Raw genomic sequence first — 23,260 nt, forward strand, 5'->3', positions numbered from 1 at the left:
TCAGTGGGCTGGGAAAGGCAGACCCACCCTTAATCTGGGTGGGCGCAATCTTATCAAGTGCCAACGTGGCCAGAATAAAAAGTAGGCAAAAGAACGTGAAAAGACTAGACTGGCTTAGCCTACATTTTTTCCTCTGCTGGATGCTTCCTGCCCTCGAATATCAGCCTCCAGGTTCTTCAGCTTTGGGACTCAGATTGGCTTCCTTGCTCCTCAGCTTGCAGACAGCCTATTGTGGGACCTTGTGATCATGTGAGTTAATACTCCTTAATAAACTCCCCTTTATGTATACATCTATCCTATGACTTCTGTCCCTCTAGAGAACCCTGACTAATACAACAGATAACCAGAACTGTTTTTCAGAACCCAACTGAACAGGTGTGCTGCTAATCAATTGACTGCACCTCAGCCCAATTTTGCCCTTCATTTTCTGCACTGGAGCAGTGCAGCGGGACCCTGAAAATATTTCTCCTTTGCCAGCTGGCCAGCTGTCAAGCTTTGTCAGAAGAATGCCCAAGGGATGCTGGAGGAGAAGTGACTTTTCTCTTCCTGGCAGCAGTGTCTTCTTCTGGGCAGGCTCCTGTTGTGGGCTCTTTTTCTGCCATGCCAGGCTATAGCAGCAGCCAGGGGCCAACATCACCTGGACTTTCTCTGTGGGTGACTGCCCCTGGCATCTGCACAGGAGGCCTTGCAGCAGAGTGCTGCCAGCCTTGCAACCCCTGTGAACAGCGTTCCCCAATACACCAGCAGCAAACAAAGCCTCAGCAGACTTCTCTGCCATCCACTGAACCATGGCTGTGCTCTTTCTAATGGGGGATGGATCTCTGGAAGGGGTCTTTCCCAGAGCTGTCTCTTCTTTAAATGCTATGTCTCAGCCCTAAGGGCAGTAGCTGCTCCTACAACTGCTATTCTTATATTCTTGAGCATTCTCTTTACTTCTCACTAGCTAATTCTTCCATCCCCTGTTACAGTGAATAATTCTGTGTATTAAATTTAATGTTAAACTTTGCCTGTTCAAATTACTCTGTAGTTTCTGTGTTCTAATTGGACCCTGCCTAATACAGCCATTAATTAGTAATTTTAGCACTATGCCCCAGTGCATAATAATTATGAAGGAAAACATTACCATTTAATATTTGACTAGCAGGTCATTTTTTCATAATAGTTTCTAAACTCTGTGAAAGATAATTCAAAGCAATATTTTCCACGTGCATTATACATTAAGTCATTTAATCCCATAAAATAAAGCATTTCTATAAATTCTCGAAAGGTTGTGAGTATAAAATAGAAATGTGATTTGATAGTGTCTCCAATTTTCAAACACTTCAGTAAAAGACTTTCTGAAAGGTACTAAATCCATGCCATTAAAACCAGTGACAGAGACTCAATTTTAATCTGCTTGAAAGATTGCCTGGACAGCCATAAATGGTGTATTTCAAACTGTTGCTATCACCTTGGGGATCTTTGCCTACTTGTGGCTAAAATCCTCAGCAGAAGCAGGGATAGGCACTGGTGCTAACCAAGACCCTCCTGAACATCCAAATGTTATCGGGATAATCTGAGTAGTGCCTGAGCAACTTACTTGGTGACTGGTAGTCTCTAAAATTCAGTTGCATTCTCAGTAATCTTGTTCTAAAAAAGCATAGAATGATCATCTATGGCTTCCTAGATTTCATGGATAGGCACTCAAAGACTTTAAAATACTTTAAAAGGCTTTAAAAAAGAACATATATTTGAACATTAGTTTTATTGATAGACAATAAGAACCCAAAATCATAACTTAAAGAATGTAATTCTTGTGAATGGTAGCAAGCCAATAGGTCTGGATTCCAGCCTTAATTCACGGGTTGCAGACCTTTGGCTGGTTATTTGATCCTCCCCAGGCCTCACTTACTTACACGTATAAAATGAAGAGGCTGATTTATAGATTTCTGCTAGTGCTAAAGTTTATGATTCTATGAAGAGAAGAGCTTTCTCGAGGCTCTTCACATGCCTCCAATTTAGACTCATGTTTTCTCATAATTCTTTCAGTCTCTGTTAGCTAACTTCTAAACACATTGCTGACACCACATACTCAAAGCTTACTAATGGATTTTGGCTTAGAGTAGTGACTTGACTATCTTTTCCTTGGTTATATGAATCTCTCTCTCTGACCGTAGTTACTTCACGTCATATCTTATCACCCATAAAGCTTACTATTTCTAGGTATGTAACTTCTGCTTTACATTAATCACTTTTCATGTGTGTAGTCTGGTTTCCCAAAATCAAAGCTCAACATCTTTTTTTCTTCATGTTCTAGAGCAGAATGCTATATTCACATAACACATGCTTTATAAATATGTGTTGATTCCTACATCCTCTTCTACTAAAGATGGATGAAAATAATTAAATGGTGGAAACCAAATCTTTATCTTTCTGAGATGCTTTGCCTAAGGAAAAACAGAAACAGAAAAAAAGATTGATAATAGTTTTTTTCTAGTAATTTATGTTTTAATTCTAAAAAACTGAAAAATTTAGAACTGAATGAAGTAGAAAAATGTTTTACATTCATCCCCATCCTGTTTCCTAGGATTTAACAATTCAGTGTATAATCTCAGGATCTTCTGATAAATATTCCTAGTGCTTCTTGTAACAACATCTGGAAAAGTGTGAGGTATACTCCATTACCAGAAAGAGGAAGAAAGATAACTCTCTTACTATTCGTCCACTGATAATACAAATAGAATACGGAACAAACAACTACAAAGTAATTCTTCATTTTTCTCAAGTTGTTGCCCTTAGTCCATTCAGAGTCTGCCTGCAATGGACTTTGGAAGGCCTTTCTCATTCCAGTTTCTTTCCTTCTCCACTCCCCACTCCAGATACTTCCCTGTCTGTCCCAGACTATGGAGGACTCCCTCCCTTCTGGAAGGCTCTCAAGGTAATGACACTGGTGCCTGGCTCCCTCCTGGAAGGTCCTGGGAGGTCCTCCTTGGGAACAAGGCAAGGGTCTTTTCGGTTTTTCACAATGGAAGCTTTTACACACCTTTCTCTTGCTCATATTAACCAGCTCTCTAGCATAGCTTTGAAGTGTCACCATCCTAAATAAGAAAGGATACCTTACCAAAGAAGTGAGAAATGGAAATAGGAGATGAAGAGGAAGAAAATCAGATCTATTGATCTATCTATCCATCCATCTATTCTATTATCAATTGCAATAATAAATATATAATTCTATAACAAATTCAATATTGTATAACATAGATACATACATAAAATTATACATAATATACACACATATATAAACATGTTATAGATAGGATTATTCTAAACAAATGTACTAGACATGTTAATCTACGGCTTGCTTTTTTCACTTAAAACATTACTTTTCACTTACTTTTTTTCACTTAAATTATTACGGATAGTTTTCTATGGTAATATATATAAAATTACTCAATTTTTAAAAAGCTATATGTACAATAGCTTATCTAATCAATCTCCTAAGTATGTATGTTTAGCTTAGTTTACACATTTGCTTTGCATATAATGCTGCAATCAAATTGCTGGACTAGATACATGGTCATTACACATTACATATTTATACTGTAAACATTTTAGGATAAATACCTAGAAGTAGAATTGTTGGGTTAAACGATATGCACACTTAAACTTTTAGGTGATACTGCCTACTTACCCTACAAATCTGGTTGTACCTATTCATATTCTTATCAATAGCATGTGGGAACCCTGTCTCATCATGCCCTTATGAATTCAAGATATTTTTAATGTTTTGTAAGATACTTACTAATATGATAAGTGAAAAACAGCATCCTCAAGTCTGAAGTTGCATTTCTATCATTTCATGTGATTTTTAACCATTTGCATTTCTAATTCTTTGAAACTGCCTGTTAGTATCTTTTTTTTTTTTTTTACTGTCCAGTCCATCTATTATTGAAACCATTTTTATTGGAGCTAATCCTCTATCATATTAATGCAAATATACAGATTTATTTTTACTTTTAGCTTTGCCTATTATTATTATTTTAATTATTTATTTATTAATTTTAAATCACTTCTGGGAGTTAAATTCAACAATATTTTTCTTTTGGATTTGGCATGGTATCTCATGGTAAGGAAGACCTTCCTCCAATATATAATAATGTTTATCCATAAGCTGTTTTTTCTTGTGATTTTTTTATCTACCTGGAAATTATTGTGGAGAAAGATGTGAGAAAATAGAATGTTCTATTTCTTTCTTTTTTCAAACTGGAAAGCCAGTTTTACCACATCACGTATTTTTATTTTCATTTTTTAATTATCGAGTCTCAGATATGTCCTATCATTTAAAAAATATCTTCCCCTTACCACATTGAACTAGGTGTTCTTGTTTATTATTTCTTTCTAGAAATACCAAGCCCGTTATTTATTTTTACAAATTCACTTACCTGGTCTGGCATCCCGTAAGCTTGAGGTCAGACAATACTCAGTCTTCTTCTGTAAACCCCGTTCTTTGGATTTTTTTGGAATCTTGATCTCTAGGAAAGCAATAGAGATACTAAGTATCAGAGGCTTTGGCTGGTTATACAACTTGAGGCCAGCAATGTTATCAGAACAATTTATCTTTGTACATTATTCAGGTTAGAAATATATATGATACTTACTTTAATGCTATGAAAAAATATACTTTTGTAATCATTTTAGTGAAAGTTGTATATATTCTTATTTGGCCAGGAAGCTATTTTCAATTTGACATATTTGGAGTGCCAAGTGGGATAATCATTTATTAGATTAATAAGTAACAGTATTATGACAATCGCCATTTTAATTACTTAGTCTTGGAAACCCAAATAGCTCTTAAAAATTGTTTGTTTATAAAATATAAATGGGGCATAATATATATAGATCACTCAGTCTAAGTAATCACTGTAAAATTTATTTTCCTCTAATTTCCTGGAGTATTATTTTATGAATAATATTTGGTCTAGAATATTGAGATTTTTAAGGAAAACATCTAGGCTGGGTGAGGTGGCTCATGCCTGTAATCCCAGCACTTTGGGAGGCTGAGGTGGGTGGATCACCTGAGGTCAGGAGTTTGAGACTACCCTGGCCAACATGGAGAAACCCTATCTCTACTAAAAACACAAAAAATTAGCCGGGCATGGTGGTGGGCACCTGTAATCCCAGCTACTTGGGAGGCTGAGGCAGGAGAATTGCTTGAACCTGGGAGGTGGAGGTTGAAGTGAGCCGAGATCGTACCACTGCACTCCAGCATAGGCAATAGAGCAAGACTCTGTCAAAAAAAAGAAAAAAGAAAGAAAGAAAAAAATCTTTTCTTTTTCATTCTACATTACTTAATTTATTTTATCTGCTAAGGTCTGAATTATTGTTTCTCCTGCCAGATTAATATGTTGAAATCCTATCCTTAAGGGGATGGTATTAGGAGGTGGGGGGTGATGTCTTTGGGTGTGATTAGGTTATAGGAGGCAGAGGCCTCATGAATGTGATTACTGCTCTTATAAAAGAGGCCTGAAAGAAATCCCTCACACCTTTGCCAGGTGAGGCTACAGTGAAAAGATGGCCATCTAGGAAGTGAGTCCTCACCAGATACCCAATGCTAGTGTCTTGATCTTGGACTTCCCAGTCCCTAGACCTGTGAAAAATAAGTATCTGTTGTTTATAAGCCACCCAATTTATGATCTTTTGTCATAGCAGCTTGAAAAGATTGAGACATATACTTCTGTCTTTCTTAAGCATTATAAAAGCTTTAGTGATATAATTTTGAAATTCTGATAATCACCTGAGCAAATCTAAGGATCAGAGCAGCAAAAAAAGAGAATAAAGAAATCAGAAGAGTTTTGGAAACAATAATAGGTTATAACAGTTAAAACACAATGTTAGGGAGTAGGAAGTTATTCCTTCTGGCTGCAAATATCCCCTATTCTGTAACATATATATATATATAAGTGTTATTTCAGCTGAAATTAACAATATGAAAAACAGAATGCATTTCACATGCTTTTACAGAAGTAAATTGTGTGTTACGGCAATATCAATAAATAACAGACACATTGATGTTTTCTCTCGTAAACTTTAGAACTGGACATCTCTGGGTTTAAGTCTCATATCTGACATTGACTGGATGTGTGAACTTGGGCAAGTTAATTTTGCTAAGCCTCATAAAATAAACTCTCATATAATTTTTGAGATGGCACATAGTCTTGGCGTTAAAAATATTAGCTGTTAATAGTGTACTGCTACTAAAGTTTTTGAGATTTCATAGTTACCCAGGAACTGAGGAACCATAACAGCCAGTTCTCATTCATTCAGCAAACTGAAAAAAAAAAAAAAAAAAAGTTGTAGAAACCCTTACCTTAGCATATCTTCAGGAATAATCAGCAGTTAATTAAATTTGAAGCTGTTAGACTAAAGTGATAGAGAATACAAGTAAGAGCTAGTCAAAAAATCAGAAGACACAGCAAAAATGGAGATTTACAAAACAGGCTGGGAAGAGATGAGAATTGAAAATATAATGATATTTACTAAGAGCATTTTTGATAAAACAATACTGCTGACTCCTCTAAAACATACTCTAAATAATATTTTTACTTTAAAAATATATTACTTTATTGTTTATTCTTTTTTATTCCACTTTTAGTGTCATTGCTTTATTATTTTTGCAGCTTTGTTGAGATATAAGAAAAAGTTGCATATACTTAAGTGTACGTGATGTTTGGATATATGCATATAGAGTGAAATAATTGCTGCAATCAAGCTAATCAATATATCCATTTTTTCATTTTTGTTTTTAACTCAATTGCTTTCTTCTGTAACTTTCAAATTATTTTGATCCTCCATTTTCCTTTTGTGTACTCCCCCAACACAAATACTCATTAGAAGAGACAAACTATGTTGTTTTCTTTTTTCAGCCTTCAAATACCGCTTTCTCTCTTGTTGCCTGTTTTGCTCTTCATGTAAATGGACGATTATTAGATGATTGTGGCAGACAATATGTGGCAGTGCTGGTTATCACGTGCCTGCTTAACATGCTTTTAATTACAATGAAGATCCCAGTTCTGAGAAAGAAATTTTGTTTTTCTTTATTTTATTTTATTATTATTTATTTATTTATTTATTTATTTATTTATTTGAGACGGAGTCTCGCTCTGTCGCCCAGGCTGGAGTGCAGTGGCGCAATCTCGGCTCACTGCAAGCTCCGCCTCCCGGGTTCACGCCATTCTCCTGCCTCAGCCTCCCAAATAGCTGGAACTACAGGTGCCTGCCACCGCGCCCGGCTAATTTTTTGTATTTTTAGTAGAGATGGGGTTTCACCGTGTTTGCCAAGATGGTCTCGATCTCCTGACCTCGTGATCCGCCCGCCTTGGCTTCCCAAAGTGCTGGGATTACAGGCGTGAGCCACCGTGCCCGGCCGAAATTTTGTTTTTCTAAAAAATCAAAAGTAAAATGTTTATACATAAAATAAGAGCTACCAAAATTTTAAAAGCTTAAAATTGGTCTCTTTTTAGAACCATAAAATGACTACAGTTTCTTAGTCCAGAAGAGTTAAAAGAATATTAAGTTAAGTAATAGATAGGACTACATACTCTTACAGAGTCTTAGCTACTTAAAAAGCAAATTTTTTTGTGTCTTACACAGAATCACATTATAAAAGTCCCACCTGTCAATTTAGGCGTGATTTTGTAGAGCTTTCATCCAAAACATTATTTAGTAATTCCAATCAAAACTAAAATACAGTTTCTATGGAACTTGACAAGCTAATTTGAAAATGTGCAAGAAAAGAGCAATGGTCGAAAATGTGCATCACAGGAGCATAATCATCTGAGACAGAAAAAGAAGAAAAAAGAAAGAAGAAAAAGAGGAGGAGGAAGAAGAAGAAGAAAAGGAGGAAGAAGAAGGGGGAGGATGGGAATGGGTATGATTTGTTCTACTAGACAACAAGATTTATAATAAAGTTATAGTGACTTTAAAAGTGTTATAATAACATGGGGACTGATAGAAACCATGGAAACGAATGGATAGTCTAGACACAGACATATATAAAAACTTGATATCTGACAGAGGTGGCTTTATAGATTAGTAGCCAGTATTTGGTGCCAAGACATTTAGTTACCAAAATAGAAAAAAATAAAGTCAAATCCTTACTTCACAGCACACACAAAAGACGGATTAAAGATCTAAAAAAAAAAAAGAAAAAATATATGACATTTTAGAAAAAATATAGGAGAATACCCTTAAAAGCACAAGATAAAAAAGGTATAGGAAACACAAACTATCATAAAAAAATTGAGAAAGTTGACTACGTGAAAACTGAAACTTTTAACAAAAGATAACATAATTATGGTAAAAAGACAAGCCACAGACTAGAAGAAGCCATTTGCAACATGTAGAAGTTTTGCAACATATATCCAAGATATATGAAGAACTTGTATAAATTTTAAAAAAGAGTATACGACTTAATAGAAAAAGGGCAGAAAACATCATCATCAATTCACAGAAGAGCAATCAGAAGAGGAAACACACACACACACACACACACACACCTTACTAGTAGTCATTTTAATGAAAATTAAAATATCTATCAGATTGACAAAATTTTAAAAGTATAAAGGATGATGTGAAGCAAGTGTAATTTTATACACTCCTTGTGAGAGTATACAAATCAATTCAACCACTGTAGAAAGCAATTTGGTAATAGATGGTGAACTGATAATGCCTATTATCCATAAAAGCCTGAAAATCTCCTCGCATGTACAAAACTTAAAGAAAAGCTCACTCATAAACTCAAAGATACATGAACAAAAATCTTCAGGGTCGTATTGGTCATAGTATTAGGTTGGTGCAAAAGTAACTGCGGCTTTTGCCATTGAAAGTAATGGTAAAAGCCGGAATTACTTTTGTACCAACCTAACAGGAAAAAAAGGAGACAAACAGTAAGTCCATCAATGAACCAGAACTATGTATATTAACATAATGTTGCACAAAAAACACATTACAGGCTGAGCGCAGTGGCTCACGCCTGTAATCGGCATTTTGGTAGGCTGAGGCAGGCAGATCACTTGAGGTTAGGAATTCGAGACCAGCCTGGCCAACATGGAGAAACCACGTCTCCACTAAAAATACAAAAATTAGCTGGTCATGGCTGTGCACGCCTGTAATCCCAGCTACTAAGGTGGCTGAGACATGAGAATCGCTTGAACATGGGAGGTGGAGGTTGCAGTGAGCTGAGATCCCGCCACTGCACTCCAGCCTGGTCTGGCTCAAAAAAAAAAAAAAAAAGAAAAAAATTACAAAAGAATATTGTAGTATGTTGCTGCTTAGAGTTTTACAAGTTTATGAAAAAATATATTGTTTAGGGTTCTATGCAGATGTAGGAAAAGTATAAAGAAATGCACAGGAATGAGAAGCATCTAATTTGGGATGATCGCTGCCTGCTCAGGAAGCAAAAAGGGGAATGTGGCGAGCTTAAGCTATCCTAATATTTTAGTTCTTAAACTGAATGGTGGCCATCTAGGTGTTCATGATTATAATCTTTATATCTTTTTATGTGTCTTAAATATTTGATAACAAATTTGTTTTAAAAAAGAAGCAACAATAGGGTAGGGTATATTTTTACCAAAGGCCGAAGTAAAAACTCTTGAGTTGGAATTTATACTTAGAAAAGGGGCTTCCATTTTTCTTAGTCACACTGAGTGATTGGGGTGGGGAAAACACAGATTTTTTTCTCAATCTTTGTTTTCTCCCCAACTACTATTATAATATATTATATTACATAGTCTTTGAAAAGGGTAAAATGAATCAGAAACCTATAATATAGATAGTAAATGTGTCCCATAATCCAGTTCCTTCAGAATTTTGCAGACTTTGCTCAACTGTCTTTTTGTTTTGATTTTTTTTTTTTTTTTTGCTTGTTAAGGGACCTAAGGCCATTCTGATTTCTGATCCTTTGTGAATATGAGGATGTTGATGATGTTTAAAAGCAACTGATGCAGATTCTGAAGGTGTTTTATAAATAAGAGTTTCAAGTGTATATTGAATAATGATATTGTTTAGTGTATTTCAAAGCGACTCCTTTGAAAGATGCTACACTCATTGGATGGAGCAACCATGATACCTCCTGGGCTTGCAATGCCCTTAGGCCTATTGATGATTTTCTGGATTGCAGTTACAGGACAATGCAGAGAGGGAGGTGTGGAACCACACTCTGCCGTTCATCACAAGCTGGAAAAGAACTGAATTAATGAAATAAGACTTACAAGTATAACTTTGATTTTTACAAATGTGTGTTTTTTTTAGAGTCTTTTGTCTATATCCTTATATCTTTCAAGCCTAGGTCAAATGCCTCCTCTTTCTTTATTCTTCAGGAAACACAAAGTACCAGAGCACGTTCCTGGTGCAGAAGATGCAACAGAAAGTGGGATGTAAGTGATCTCTATCCTCACAGAGCTTATTATCCTTTATATGTATTGCTCTAATGATGCTCACTACATTTTTGTCATTTGTGAACATTTCATTCTACTAGACAGTGAGTTTGATGCCAGCCTCGTTTTCCAATCATCAGTGTTTCCCTATGGAATTTAACACAGTGCTTTACAGCTACAGACAGTGAATCAATGTGTGTCACATCAATAAATGAATGACTTTTCCCATCATGCTTTGCTGGAGTAATACAACATAGCTTCTCTCCTACTAAATTGGTAGAAACTAACTTAATTATGATATTATGTCTTGGAGTCATATTAAGAAGTTTGCATCAAATAAACTATTAAAATGAAATGATGGTACAAAAATCAGCCTTAATATTTTTCCTTGGAATTACAGAATACAATTTATAGCATAATATTAGTGAATCATGTTTGTGTAAAATGGTTATAAATGTAGAATAATGTGCTTATTCAATAGGCTTAATATCTATTTAGAAGGGACTATTATTATTTACTAGGAAAGAATATTATTTTATAATATTGCTGAGGAAAAAGTTTTTAAAATTCTCTAAATACATCTTTATGATAGGCAATGACTAAATGAGAAGAAGTTTTGAAATAATCTCTTACTTTGACTTGGTTTAAAAAATATTTTTCTTTGTGCAAAGACAAATTCCAAGGGTAAATATTTTGAAGAATTAAAAGTTGTAACCTCAAATTTAAAGCACTAAGAAAAAGTATAGAAAATTTGTTAAAATTTTCTTCTACCCGGGTATACTCTTTTGTGATAACTCATCATTTCAGAGGGTTTCACTGCTCTCTCTTTAGCTTTAATTTTTTTCCTTTATATCTTACTCCAATACCTGTATTTTCATCTTCTCTTTTATCCCAAACTACATTATTTTGGTGTAAATTAATCTGGTTAATGTATAATGAGTGAGGTCTCAAAAATAAATTTTAAATCACTCAACAGGCCCATTTAAATGATTTTCTAGAGGGAGTATTTCATTGAACTCTTAATTTTGCCAAATGTTACTCAGTTTCTAGGAGCTGGGTCAGAAGAAGAGGTATTACTACAATTTTATGATTTTCTAGAATTTAAGGACAGTATTAGTTCGTTACCTATAACACAAACCTCCTCACATACTCATGAACCTCCCTCTTTATTTCTGGAATTGGAGTGTTGTGTTTTTGTTTTTGTTTTTTCTGAGACAGAGTCTTGCTTTGTCACCCAGGCTGGAGTGAAGTGGCGCGATCTCGGCTCACTGCAACCTCCGCCTCCTGGGTTCAAGTGATTCTCCTGCCTCAGCCTCCTGAGTAGCATGCACCACCACGCCTGGCTAATTTTTGTATTTTTTGTAGAGATGGGGTTTCACCATGTTAGCCAGGCTCGTCTCGAACTCCTGACCTCCGGTCATCCACCTACCTTGGTCTCCCAAATTGCTGGGATTACAGGCGTGAACCACCACACCTGGCCTGGAATTGGAGTGTTTATTTAAGAACCAGACAATTGTTGGGTCATAGACACCATGTAGCTATCAATTTTCCAGATTGCTGTCTGAGGGAAAAGCTGACAGCAATGGATCTGCACTAGGATTTACCGTGAATTCAGTAACTTTAAAATGATTTTCCAGGCCAGGCACGGTGGCTCACCCCTGTAATCCCAGCACTTTGGGAGGCCAAGCCAGGAGGATTACTTGAGGTCAGGGGTTTGAGACCAGCCTGGCCAACACGGTGAAACCTCGTCTTTACTAATAATACAAAAATTAGCCCGGTGTGGTGGCAGGTATCTGTAATCGCAGCTACTCAGGAGGCTGAGGCAGGAGAATCTCTTGAACCTTGGTGGCGGAGGTTGCAGTGAGCTGAGATCGTGCCATTGCACTCCAGCCTAGGCGACAGAGCAAGACTGTATCTCAAAAAAAAAAAAAAAAAAAAAAAAAAAAAAAAAAAAAAAAATTCCTATGGCAAAATGTACCAAATACAGAATGACATATAAAATTCCCCCACTCTGCAGCTGTATGCCCCAGGAGCAGTAAGCCCTATATTCCCTAGAACTCATTTATGATTTTGCCCACTAATTAATGAATGGCTTCTGCAAACTCTCAGAAAAGCTGAAGCTAGGCCATTAATAAACCATAGCTCTCGTTTCCTGAGAGCTCTTATCTAATAGTCAATAGCTCCCTTTCCTTTCCCAGCTGGATTTGAACTTGCTACTGAGTTTTGTAAACTAAAACAACCCAAAAGCTACTCTGTAATTCCTGCTTCTAAACTCAGCACTGGCCACTTTTGGCTCTCAGGGGAAGATCAGAACAGAAGAAATGAATTCCCTGTCAAGAACTGTGAAGGCTCTGAGATTCCACTCTACTTGCAGGCTAATAAGTCAGCCATATACAACTTTATGTATGCTGACAGAACACATGAGACTCCTGGGTCAGAGACTGAGGAGATACATCTTCAGAGATAGTTTATTACTCAAATCATAGCAGTAAACAGAGTATCAGCATTATTTGTGCTGGTTTCCAAGATCCAATTTCCGCAAAGTGATGCAAAGATGACATCTGCACGTGTTGTGTTGCAGGAGAGAAACCTTGAGGTAGGGAACCCAAATCTTTAATAATGTGCAGTAAGCATGCCTGCCCTTTGCTCCAGAGGAAAACACTATCTCTGTATTCCAAGACTGTTTGCTATAGAAACATCCTTAAATAGTCTGGAACAAAGAATAGTAAGTACCTTGCTGGCAATATGTGCAAAAATGTGAGCAGCTCATGGTGAACTGTCTTTCAACATTCCCCCAGCTGATTCAGGCTGGACTGATAGTTCCATTAAAAAAAAATGAAATAAAACCTTTTCAAATATTTCAAAATCTTGTCCTATCCATTTGAATATAAGAGGTTTCATGTCCCTGACTAGTTTTTGTTTCCTCCAAATTGGTTTATTTTGATGTTATTATTATGATCTAGAGACAGGGTCTCACTCTGTCACCAAGGCTAGAGTGCAGTGGCATGATCATAGCTCACTGTAACCTTAAACTCCTGGGCTCAAAGGATCCTCCTGCCTCAGCCTTCTGAGTAGCTAAGACTGCAGATGCATGTCACTGTGCCTGGCTAATTTTTAACTTTTTGTAGAGATGGGGTCTCACTATGTTTCCTAGGGTTTCCTCAAATTACTGGCCTCAAGCAACCTCCCGTCTTGGCCTCTCAAAGTGCTGGGATTATGTTTATTATTATGTGTTATTTGTGGTCTCTATCTTCTGTGTTGGGAATTTTCTTTAGATGCTTTATAATTTTAGCTGTTTGCTCATTACTAAGAACAGGAGACTAAATAGCTTATTGGTAGCTCTGAATGCATAGGTAGGGCTCTGTTGACTGTGGTCTTACCTATTGGGTGATTTCATTGAGCCATCTGGAAAGAACAGTTGATGTCAATATGTTTAGGTCTTTACTCTCAGCTAATCAGTTTCCCTACATAAATGTCATCCAATCTTCTGCATGGGTGCTAGGGAACTGGCTTCCAGGGTTCTGAGAACCCAGTGGTGAAATCATCACACATACATTTATGCACACATTAACAAAGTCTTTTTGTTTAAATAAAGTACTCTTAATCACACTTCTCTAATTACAAATAAGGTTAGGAATATTTTCCTGCATTTACTGTCAGTGTGTTTTCTCTTCTGTGAACTGACCATGTCATGTTCATGTTTATACTGAGTTGTGTTTTTCTAGGAATTATTTGTGTACTCCTGTTCTGAACCCTGTGTTAATTATCTGTGTGGTATCTTCCTCCAGATTTTAGATTTTCCTTTCCTGCTATCTGCCGCTGCTGAGCATTTTCCTCAATATAGCCTTTCTTCATTCCTAGACTTTTGTGATGTGGCTTTTGGTCCAACACTTCACCAATGTACCAATGTGGGCTCAAGGTCTAGTCCCTAGCACCACCCCCATCCCCATGCTCCTCATAGGCCCTGTGCTGTTAGAGGTCAGGTGATGTATGATGCTTTAAGAGCTCATTGCCCTTCCTGCATGGTTCCTACTTTCAGGGGATCTGTTTTTACTGTCTCCCAACTCCTACATTGACTTAAAAGAATATTTTATCCATTTACCCGTTATTTTTCTTGCATTTTTGGGTGTTTTATAGCCAGAGTGCATAGAGATCTCTAGTACATTTTGTTGCTAGAAACAGAAGTCTATAATTTATTTTTCTTCTTTCTAAACGCTGTACCCATTCTTTCTAAACACTGTACCCATTCTTTCTAAACACTGTATCCAATCTGGCTGGAATTTTATAGGAGCATATATCTTCTGGCTAGGAGTTTGAAATGTAAAATTGAGTTTATGCACTAGGTTTTAAAGTTTTTGTTTTTGTTTTTTTCATTTGTAGAAAGGAATGCCTTAGTTATGTTCCTAATTTTAAGGGAATCTATGCCTCATTTTAGTATTGTTGTGTTAGCTAGAGATAGATCTCCAATGTCTTAGTTATAGGTAATCTTGATAAAGTTAGTGGGTAAATTTAATTTTAAGTAAACACATTTTTTACAATAATGTCTTAACCAATGCTTCTTATGATAAGTGTTCTTAGTCTCAAGACTGTAAGTTGATAATCTTTGGAAATACTAAAACAAAACTTTCAATAGTGCAGATATGCACTTTGGCTTTCTGAGCAGTCTAAGACAGAAACTTGAAATTTACTTAATGTTTATGGCAATTGGTATGTACGTTATTTCTAACCTTCTCCTTATCTTACAAGACACAATAACTGCCTGATGCTTCTTCTAAAAGCCCCATGTTTCAAGTTTCTCATTCTTTCAAAAGTATCTTCATTAAAGTTCCTTGTACAGTAGTTATATTTTCAAGCAAAGGCTGAGTTAAATAATATTAGGCTTATAGTTATCTGTTCCCATAGGATAAATAGATATACCAAAAGTTGTTTAATGAAACTCCTTCCTGGAGAAAAAAAAGTAATCCAATAGGTTAAGGCAGCTACAAGTCAAAACTCTAAAGTAGCAATAGGCCTAAATGGCACAAGCTCTGAGAAATTACAAGACCAAGATACTCGTTTAAACAAATCTTACATCCATTTCATTCATAAATTTATCTCAGTGAATTATTACAAGCAAAGGAGAATGTCAAAATTTTAAAATGTTACTTATTTTAATTACATTTGGTTGACATTTTTATCCCGTAAATCATTTCTAACACTGCAGAAATTTTGCCCTCACATTGGTCCCCAAGTAAGGTCCCAGAGGTTCCTTCAATTGCTTATGGGCAACTTAATGCATAAGACTGCACATAAAAGGTCCCTCTATTACTATACAATTAGCACAGTGATAGGTGCTGGTGCTGATGGTGGTGGAGATAGACTGTTGTTACAAAAGACCACCTCTTTTTATGATGTGAAAATGTGCATTCTTGTATGTTGCAGCAACATACAAATGAAGCAAAATAGACTGGTGGATAGTTCTTAAACATTAATGTGCATATAACATATAAATTATCTAACCTCTATATACAATGCAGATTCCTGGCTCTCTATCACCAGAGATTCAGAATCAGTAGATCTGATTTTTGAAAATTTTGAGAAACACTATAATTGGAGCTTACAGTCATGTGCAAAATAATGGCTATTTTAGGCCAAAGATCTGTCAGGGAAAACTTCAAGGAAGTGATGAATAGGATAGGATTGTAAAGCATGACTTGCGTTTTTATGTCTGGAAAGGAGAGAGAGAGAGTCTTTGACATAAAAAATAATACCATGAGCTAGATGCTAGATTTGGAAATGAGTCCTATGAAAAGAAGCAATGAGTATATTCTCCTGACTAAAGCATAGAGGTTATAGTAGCCTGCCGTGAGAAGATCGAAAAGACCAATGGCCAATAAATACTTGTTGGACAGAACTGCTGGCTTCTGGGAAAAGTTTCCAGCCAGTGCAGAGAGAGATTTAAGTGGGAAGGAAATTTTTCCTGAATAACCTTAGCCCTGGGAGCTCATCATCAGCAGACCTGGAGGATTAAGTAAAACATTTTTTTTCTTTTTCATCCCATTTGCTATTAAAAGCCCTAATCTGTCTCCCTGTCTCTCTTTTATGGATGTCATAAAAGAGATGCACTTCCTATCTTATAGTAATTCAAAGATTCATATTGTCTTCCTTATTAGACTCTAGATTTTATGAGCGCAGGTTCTTAACTTATTCATCATTTTGTTTCTTCACAGTCCATCATACAATGCTATGCAAAAGGGCAGTATTCATAATATCTGTTTAAACAATCAATTGATGACATAATCACTTCACTACGCTAGGTACTTTGTACATAATATCATATTTAGATTTTTGAAATCTACTACAAGTTAGGTATTGCTATCCACATACTGCAAGGAAGGAAACTGAGGCTTGGAAATGTCAAGCACTTGTCTATTGTCACACACTATTAAAGGGCACAGTCAGAAATGAATGCAGGACTGGAAACTCTGACTTAAAAGATGTACTCTTTCCACTAATGGATGGAACAAAGAAATGAATGAAAGAGAGAATGAGGAGTATAAAGCTAAGCAATTCATCTGAAGGGAATGATACTGAGATTTTAATCAGAATTTCAATCTGCTTATTCTAGAGGTGGAAGGAAGGTAAGCTGGGGATTCTTCAGTTCTGAGCTCTTTGGAAAAAGGTGTGGTCTGCTGGAAGGGAGTGCTAGAGCGCAGAATGTATAGTTAGAAGGTGCCTAGAATGTAGGACAGAGCCTACTGGATATTCCATACCTAAGTTGATGGGGAGAGAGACTCAGCTGTTTACAAATGGCATTATGACAATGTGGAAGAGGAAGAAAGCAAGACCTATGATGAGAGTTAGTCTTGAGTGAACGATCGCCCAAGTGATTGGTAAAATATACAAATTATCAGGTTCCATAGCCAGAGATTCTGATTAAATGGTCCTGGGGTATTGTGCGGGACCATATAATGTGCAGTCCAGGTTGAGAACTCACTGTCCTAGGATTTAACTTCCTTTCTTGAACATTGGGATTTGGCCTCATTGTTACTACAGCGCTGACCGCCACAGGTGTTCTCCATGGAAATAGGTTACCACTTCAAGGTTACTGGTCTCTGGATGTTGAATAAAACAGTGTGATTATTACTACGAGACTGTTTTGTTCTCATGTGATAGTAGCCATCTTTTTCTGAGCATGTCCTGCATTCCAAGTGATTTTGCTTCTGGGATCAAATTATACAGCCATTGGCATGAGATTGGCTTAGCAAAATTAATGAAAACATACTTAAGCAAGTTTTCCTCAGCTGTGCCATTTGAAGGGTCCTTATAAATTTTTAAATATTAAAGTAGTAACGTAAATTAAGAAAATGATTGTTCGAATTGCAAGTTAGACTTTTCAATTAAACTCAAATTACACCTCTAATGAAGTAGATTGTTAGTGATGATTTCAAATTATGAAGCAATACTTAAAGAATACAGCATAGGGTTTGAAGTGGAAGGCCTAGCTCCAAAACCTGACTTTGTAGTAGTAAATGGATAACTTTGGAGAGGATAGTAACTTGTCTGCGTCTGAGTTTCCTCATTTATAAGATAAGGATAATAATACTTCCTTGCAATAGTGTGATGGTAAATGCATAACAACTGGCTCTCAGGACAGAGTGCTGCTGGTTTGTGGCATTTGCCAGTTTTTGAGGTGCAAATATTCCACCATGGCTGATGTAAAGTTAGTAAGAGAACTGGCTCAAAAAATTCCTAAAAATTTAACACTGGGTTTGTTTGAGTACCTCTGCTTACTGAGATATTATAATGATAAAATAATGCGATATTATAATGATAAAATATGTAAATTAGTGTTTGACCCAAATGTACTCAATATGTACAGTGTTTCCTAATTCTATAGTTTTCAAAAATTTCAAATATTACTATATTGAAAATAAAATTGTTACCATTTGAAAAATAAGATGTTTTACCTGGCAAAAAAGAACAATACTGTTCTGTTAATCTTGAAACTTGAAATGGATTTATGCTCTTCAAAGCTGGGTTAGTCCTAAATTCACCATGTCTCCCATCATGAGTCCTTGAAAATCTATATTTACATATTTGAAAATTATAAGCTCTGTGTGAAGATTTGATTAGCAAGTATTTATTAAGCATATTTTGAGTTCTGAGCACTATGCTATACACTGTGTACTATGTTAATAACTTCTTTGAAAGGCAAGATTTTCATGTGTGGAAGTCTTAGATCGTCTTTAACGCTTTCTACTTTCTTCCCAATGACCTTGTCTCCACTCTTGGCATCCAGAGTGGATGCCAGAAAGGCATCCTTGCCTTTTCTCCTTTCTCCATACGTCACCTCTTCTAGGGGCATTTTTTTTCTGCTAAGGGACATCACTAGAAAGGTAATGGTCAAATCTGACAAAAGAGGATGAGAATGAAGGAGCTTACTGAGAAGCCAGATATTTAGTTGGCAGCATCCCAGGTAGGACCCAAACTATATTTTCCTGACTTTAGCAAGGAGTTTGGTGGGAATAGACTGCATCAGTGAAAGCCATTCAAAACCCTTACCTATCAAAGCATCCGAGTTACTCCCTATTTCCTGAGTCCTAAATTCAAGGCGAGAATGAGTTAACAGTCTTCACATTTGCTTTCTTTCTCATGTGGGCCTTTCGCCCTGGGCTTAGTCCCACAGTTCTTGCCATATATGTGAAATAAAATCCAGATTCTTACCCAGGCACAGCCCTGCATAATTTAGCCTCTGACCACTGTGCCACTAGTAACATCAACTTGCATTTATTGAGTGCTCACTATGAGCCAGAGGTTGCCCTGTTCTGACCTGAATTAAGTCATATTATTCTCATAACAAAGCTTTGCAGTTTTAATCTTGCTTTATAGATGAGGAAACTGAGGCCTTAGTTTAAATTTCTTGTCTGAGATCATACCAGTCCAAAGTGGCAGGGCTGAGATTGAAGGTCTAGTGAGGATTTCTTTCCTAAAGGACATGTGGTAAGGATGATATGAGTTCTGAGGATGGCCAAACCTGCTGTCAACGGGGCACGGAGTGTAGCCTTCCATGGGGAGGGGTGCCATGGAAGAGCCAGGAGAGGAGGGCACAGAACATTGCCAACAACTGGTCCAGGAAATGGCAAAATAAAATAAAATCTTTGAAAAAGAGAAGGAAGGATGATGATGGACTTTGTCTAACATCACGGTTATGGAAGGTATGTACCAAGTGTGAACCAAAATGCAGTTTGACAGACACATGCAGTTAGTTGTCTGTCTCACCATTACTATCCATTTTTAAATTAACACTTATGGGAGACCAGAATATTCCACCCAAAAATATGAAGAATTATTGAGCTGAAGGCAACTAAGAGGAAACAGATTCAGGAAAGCTTTCTGACCTTCAATTGCTGAAAAGCAGGCCATAGGTTGGCCTCTTTTCCTAGGGAGAACAGAGGTTAACACTGAACACAACTTTGCACTCTTATTGGCCTGGAGAAGGCACAAGAGGAATCTACGTTACCAAGGTTTACTAACCATCCTTTATCGGCCAACTCCTTCCTCAGAGTTGTCACACCTAGAGACTCAAAGTCATTTTTGTCTTGTCACTTCTCTAAATATTCACTATTCTTCATTGAGGATGTCATATAAGCTAGAATTCAAAGCCACCACTTCGATAAGTCATTCCCTGGGAGTCTCCCATATATGTATATGTTAATCAACTTCTGTTTTTCTCTTGTTAATTTGTCTATTATAGAATTCTGTTTCAACTAAGACTCTATGAGGGTTGAAGAAGCCATTTCTTTTCTTCCCCTACACTTTCTATTGAAATATACACATGGAAAACTGCTCAAGATATAATTTCACACTTGATGAACTTTCATGATGGGAATAGACCCATGTAACCAGCATCCAGATAATAAAATGGGTAATTACCAGCATCTGAAAGCCTCCTTATACCCTTCTCATTTATTTACACCATCATTCCTCAAAGGTAACCAGCACACCCTACCTCTCTCACTATAAATTATTTTTTCTTGTTTTTGAACTTTATGTAAACAGAATCATACATATTTAATCTTTTTTTGTTTGGCTTCTTTTGCTTTGGCATTTGTTTCTTCAATTCATCCATATTATTGCATGTATCAATGATTTATTTGTTCCTGTTGCTTAAATATACCATGGTTTATTTGTTCTGCTTCTGAGGGACATTTGAGTTGTTTCTAGTGTTTGACTACTATGTATTGTGAGCCTTCCTGTACATGTCTTTTGGTGCCTATAAATATGCATTTTGTTGGGTATATACAGAGGAGAATTGCTGGGCCATAGGATATGCATATGTTCAGCTTCAGTAGATAATGCCAAACTTTCCTCAGAAGTGGTTGTACTAAATTACACTCGTACCAGCAGTGTATGAGGATTCCAGGTGGTACACAGTGATGGTCTCATTCTTTTTCATTCTGGTGGGTGTGCTTGATACTTTATGGTGGTTTTAATTTACAGTTTCCTCATAGGAATGTTGGGTACCACTGTTTATTGGCTATTTGGATATCCATTTTTGTGAAGTGGCCGTTTAAGCCTTTTGCCCATTTTTAAAATTGGGCTGTATGTTTTCTTTCTATTGATTTGTAGAAGTTTTGAAAATGAATCTTATCAGTCTATTTTGCAAGGATTTAAAAATCTATATATAGTTAGCTAAATACAGCTTCTTCATATCCAATGCTAAGAATAGTACTTAATATCTTGTTAATTGTTGAAAAAGTACTTATCTTTTAAATTGTTGTGTTTTCAGCAGTTTGGTTCCAGACCTTTTTTCGCCCACACATATGGCATTCCTGTACTCAATAATGACAAGTCAGTTATTCTAGAAAACAGCTTGCTTACTCTCTTTCCCTCCCTACCTCCCTCTTTTCCTTTCTTCTCTATTTCTATCTCCCATTCTACCTCATTTCATTCCTTCTCTTTCTTTCTTCCTATTTTCCCACAACAGTTTACATTTATATAAAAACTTTCTAGTGAGTTTCTTTTAGAGAGCTTGTTCTCAATTAATAGGCCACAACCTCTTTTCTGAGAACACTGCATAAATAGCTGGGACTCGAGTTTATGTAAATAATCATATCAGAATTACCTTATGATGTTGCTTTCCAAGCACTATCTTTCATGAGTCATTTAAAACTGCTTTAAAAATTCATTAGACAGAGAGAGACCCAAGTACAAGCTCATTATAGAATTTCAAATGAACCATGTAATACAAAAGGAACATTGATAAAATACAAAATAACTGATAATGGTGTTCTTCCTATGCAGGTATGCTTGGTAAAGCACACCTGATACATAAACATTTAGAACTACATAAAAGATAAATGCTCTTCATTACAAAAGCAATCTCTGGATTACAAAGGGAATCCCAATAATTCACAAAATGCTCTCTTTTGTTCCTCTATGTTCAGTTTGCTTACTCTGTTTCATCTGTCTTTTTTACATAGCAAGCAACCTATGCTTAAAACATAATTTTATTTACCGAAAATGATTTATATATAAACTTATAACAAAATATTGCATCAAATAGATTATCTGTAGAAAAAAAGAATAGGGTGGGCACGGTGGCTCACGCCTGTAATCCCAGCATTTTGGGAGGCCGAGGCGGGTGGATCATGAGGTCAGGAGATCGAGACCATCCTGGCTAACATGATGAAACCCCGTCTCTACTAAAAGTACCAAAAAATTAGCTGGCCGTGGCGGCGTGCACCTGTAGTCCTAGCTGCTTGGGAGGCTGAGGCAGGAGAATGGCGTGAACCCAGGAGGTGGAGTTTGCAGTGAGACGAGATTGTGCCACTGCACTCCAGCCTGAGTGACAGAGCAAGACTCCGTCTCAAAAAAAAAAAAGAAAAGAAAAAAGAAAGAAAAGAATACTTCATGATGATGTCACTAGGAGGGAACTTTCTTTCTTTCTTTTTTTTTTTTGAGACAGAGTCTCACTCTGTTGCCCAGGCTGGAGTGCAGTGGTGCGATCTTGGCTCACTGCAACCTCCGCCTCCTGGGTTCAAGCAATTCTCCTGCCTCAGCCTCCCAAGTAGCTGGCATTACAGGCATGCACCACCACACCTGGTTAATTTTTGTATTTTTAGTAGAGATGGGGTTTCACCATGTTGGCCAGGCTGGTCACGAACTCCTGACCTCAGGTGATCTGCCTGCCTCGGCCTCCCAAAGTGCTGGGATTACAGGCTTGAGCCACTGTGCCCGGCCTAGGAGGGAACTTTCTTTAAATGCTTTCTGTGAGTTGTGGCAATGGATTTCTATTGATTGCTCCATCTTTCCTACTCTAGTGTTATGCAATGTTGGTGAAACAGCAGAGCATTAAAAGAATTCTACCATCCCTTCCAAGGCTGAACCCATATCTCTTTATTGCTAAGTTTTTACCTAATTAAAAAAAAAAAAGCCACATTTGAAATGAAAAATATAATCTCATGTTTAATCTGCTAAAAGAAATGGCCTATGGTAAAAGGTGAGGAAGATGTCTGCATAATTTTAAACCTCCGATTCCAATAGAGAATATATAGAAGGAACACAAAGCCACCTGGAATTTCTGAATGCCGGTGAGAATACATGATTCATTTGAAGAGTTTTGCTCTAAAGGGGAACAGAGAAATGGGGCGGTAGGAGGAGGAGGATGTAGAGTCTAGAAATGATTGCTTTGAGATGGGAGAATTAACAGTGTATTTGTGTGATGATGGGAACAATCTACTAGAAAGGGAAATGATGACGCAAAAGAAAGAAGAGAGAATTGCTGGAGTGACGTCCTTGGAGGTGGGAACTAGGCGCAGGAAAGGGGCTGGCCTTACAAAGGGGCACAGAGTACATGCTTAAAA

The sequence above is a fragment of the Pan troglodytes genome, chromosome 6 (genome assembly GCF_028858775.2).
Source record: "Pan troglodytes isolate AG18354 chromosome 6, NHGRI_mPanTro3-v2.0_pri, whole genome shotgun sequence".
In the NCBI taxonomy this organism is placed as follows: Eukaryota; Metazoa; Chordata; class Mammalia; order Primates; family Hominidae; genus Pan; species Pan troglodytes.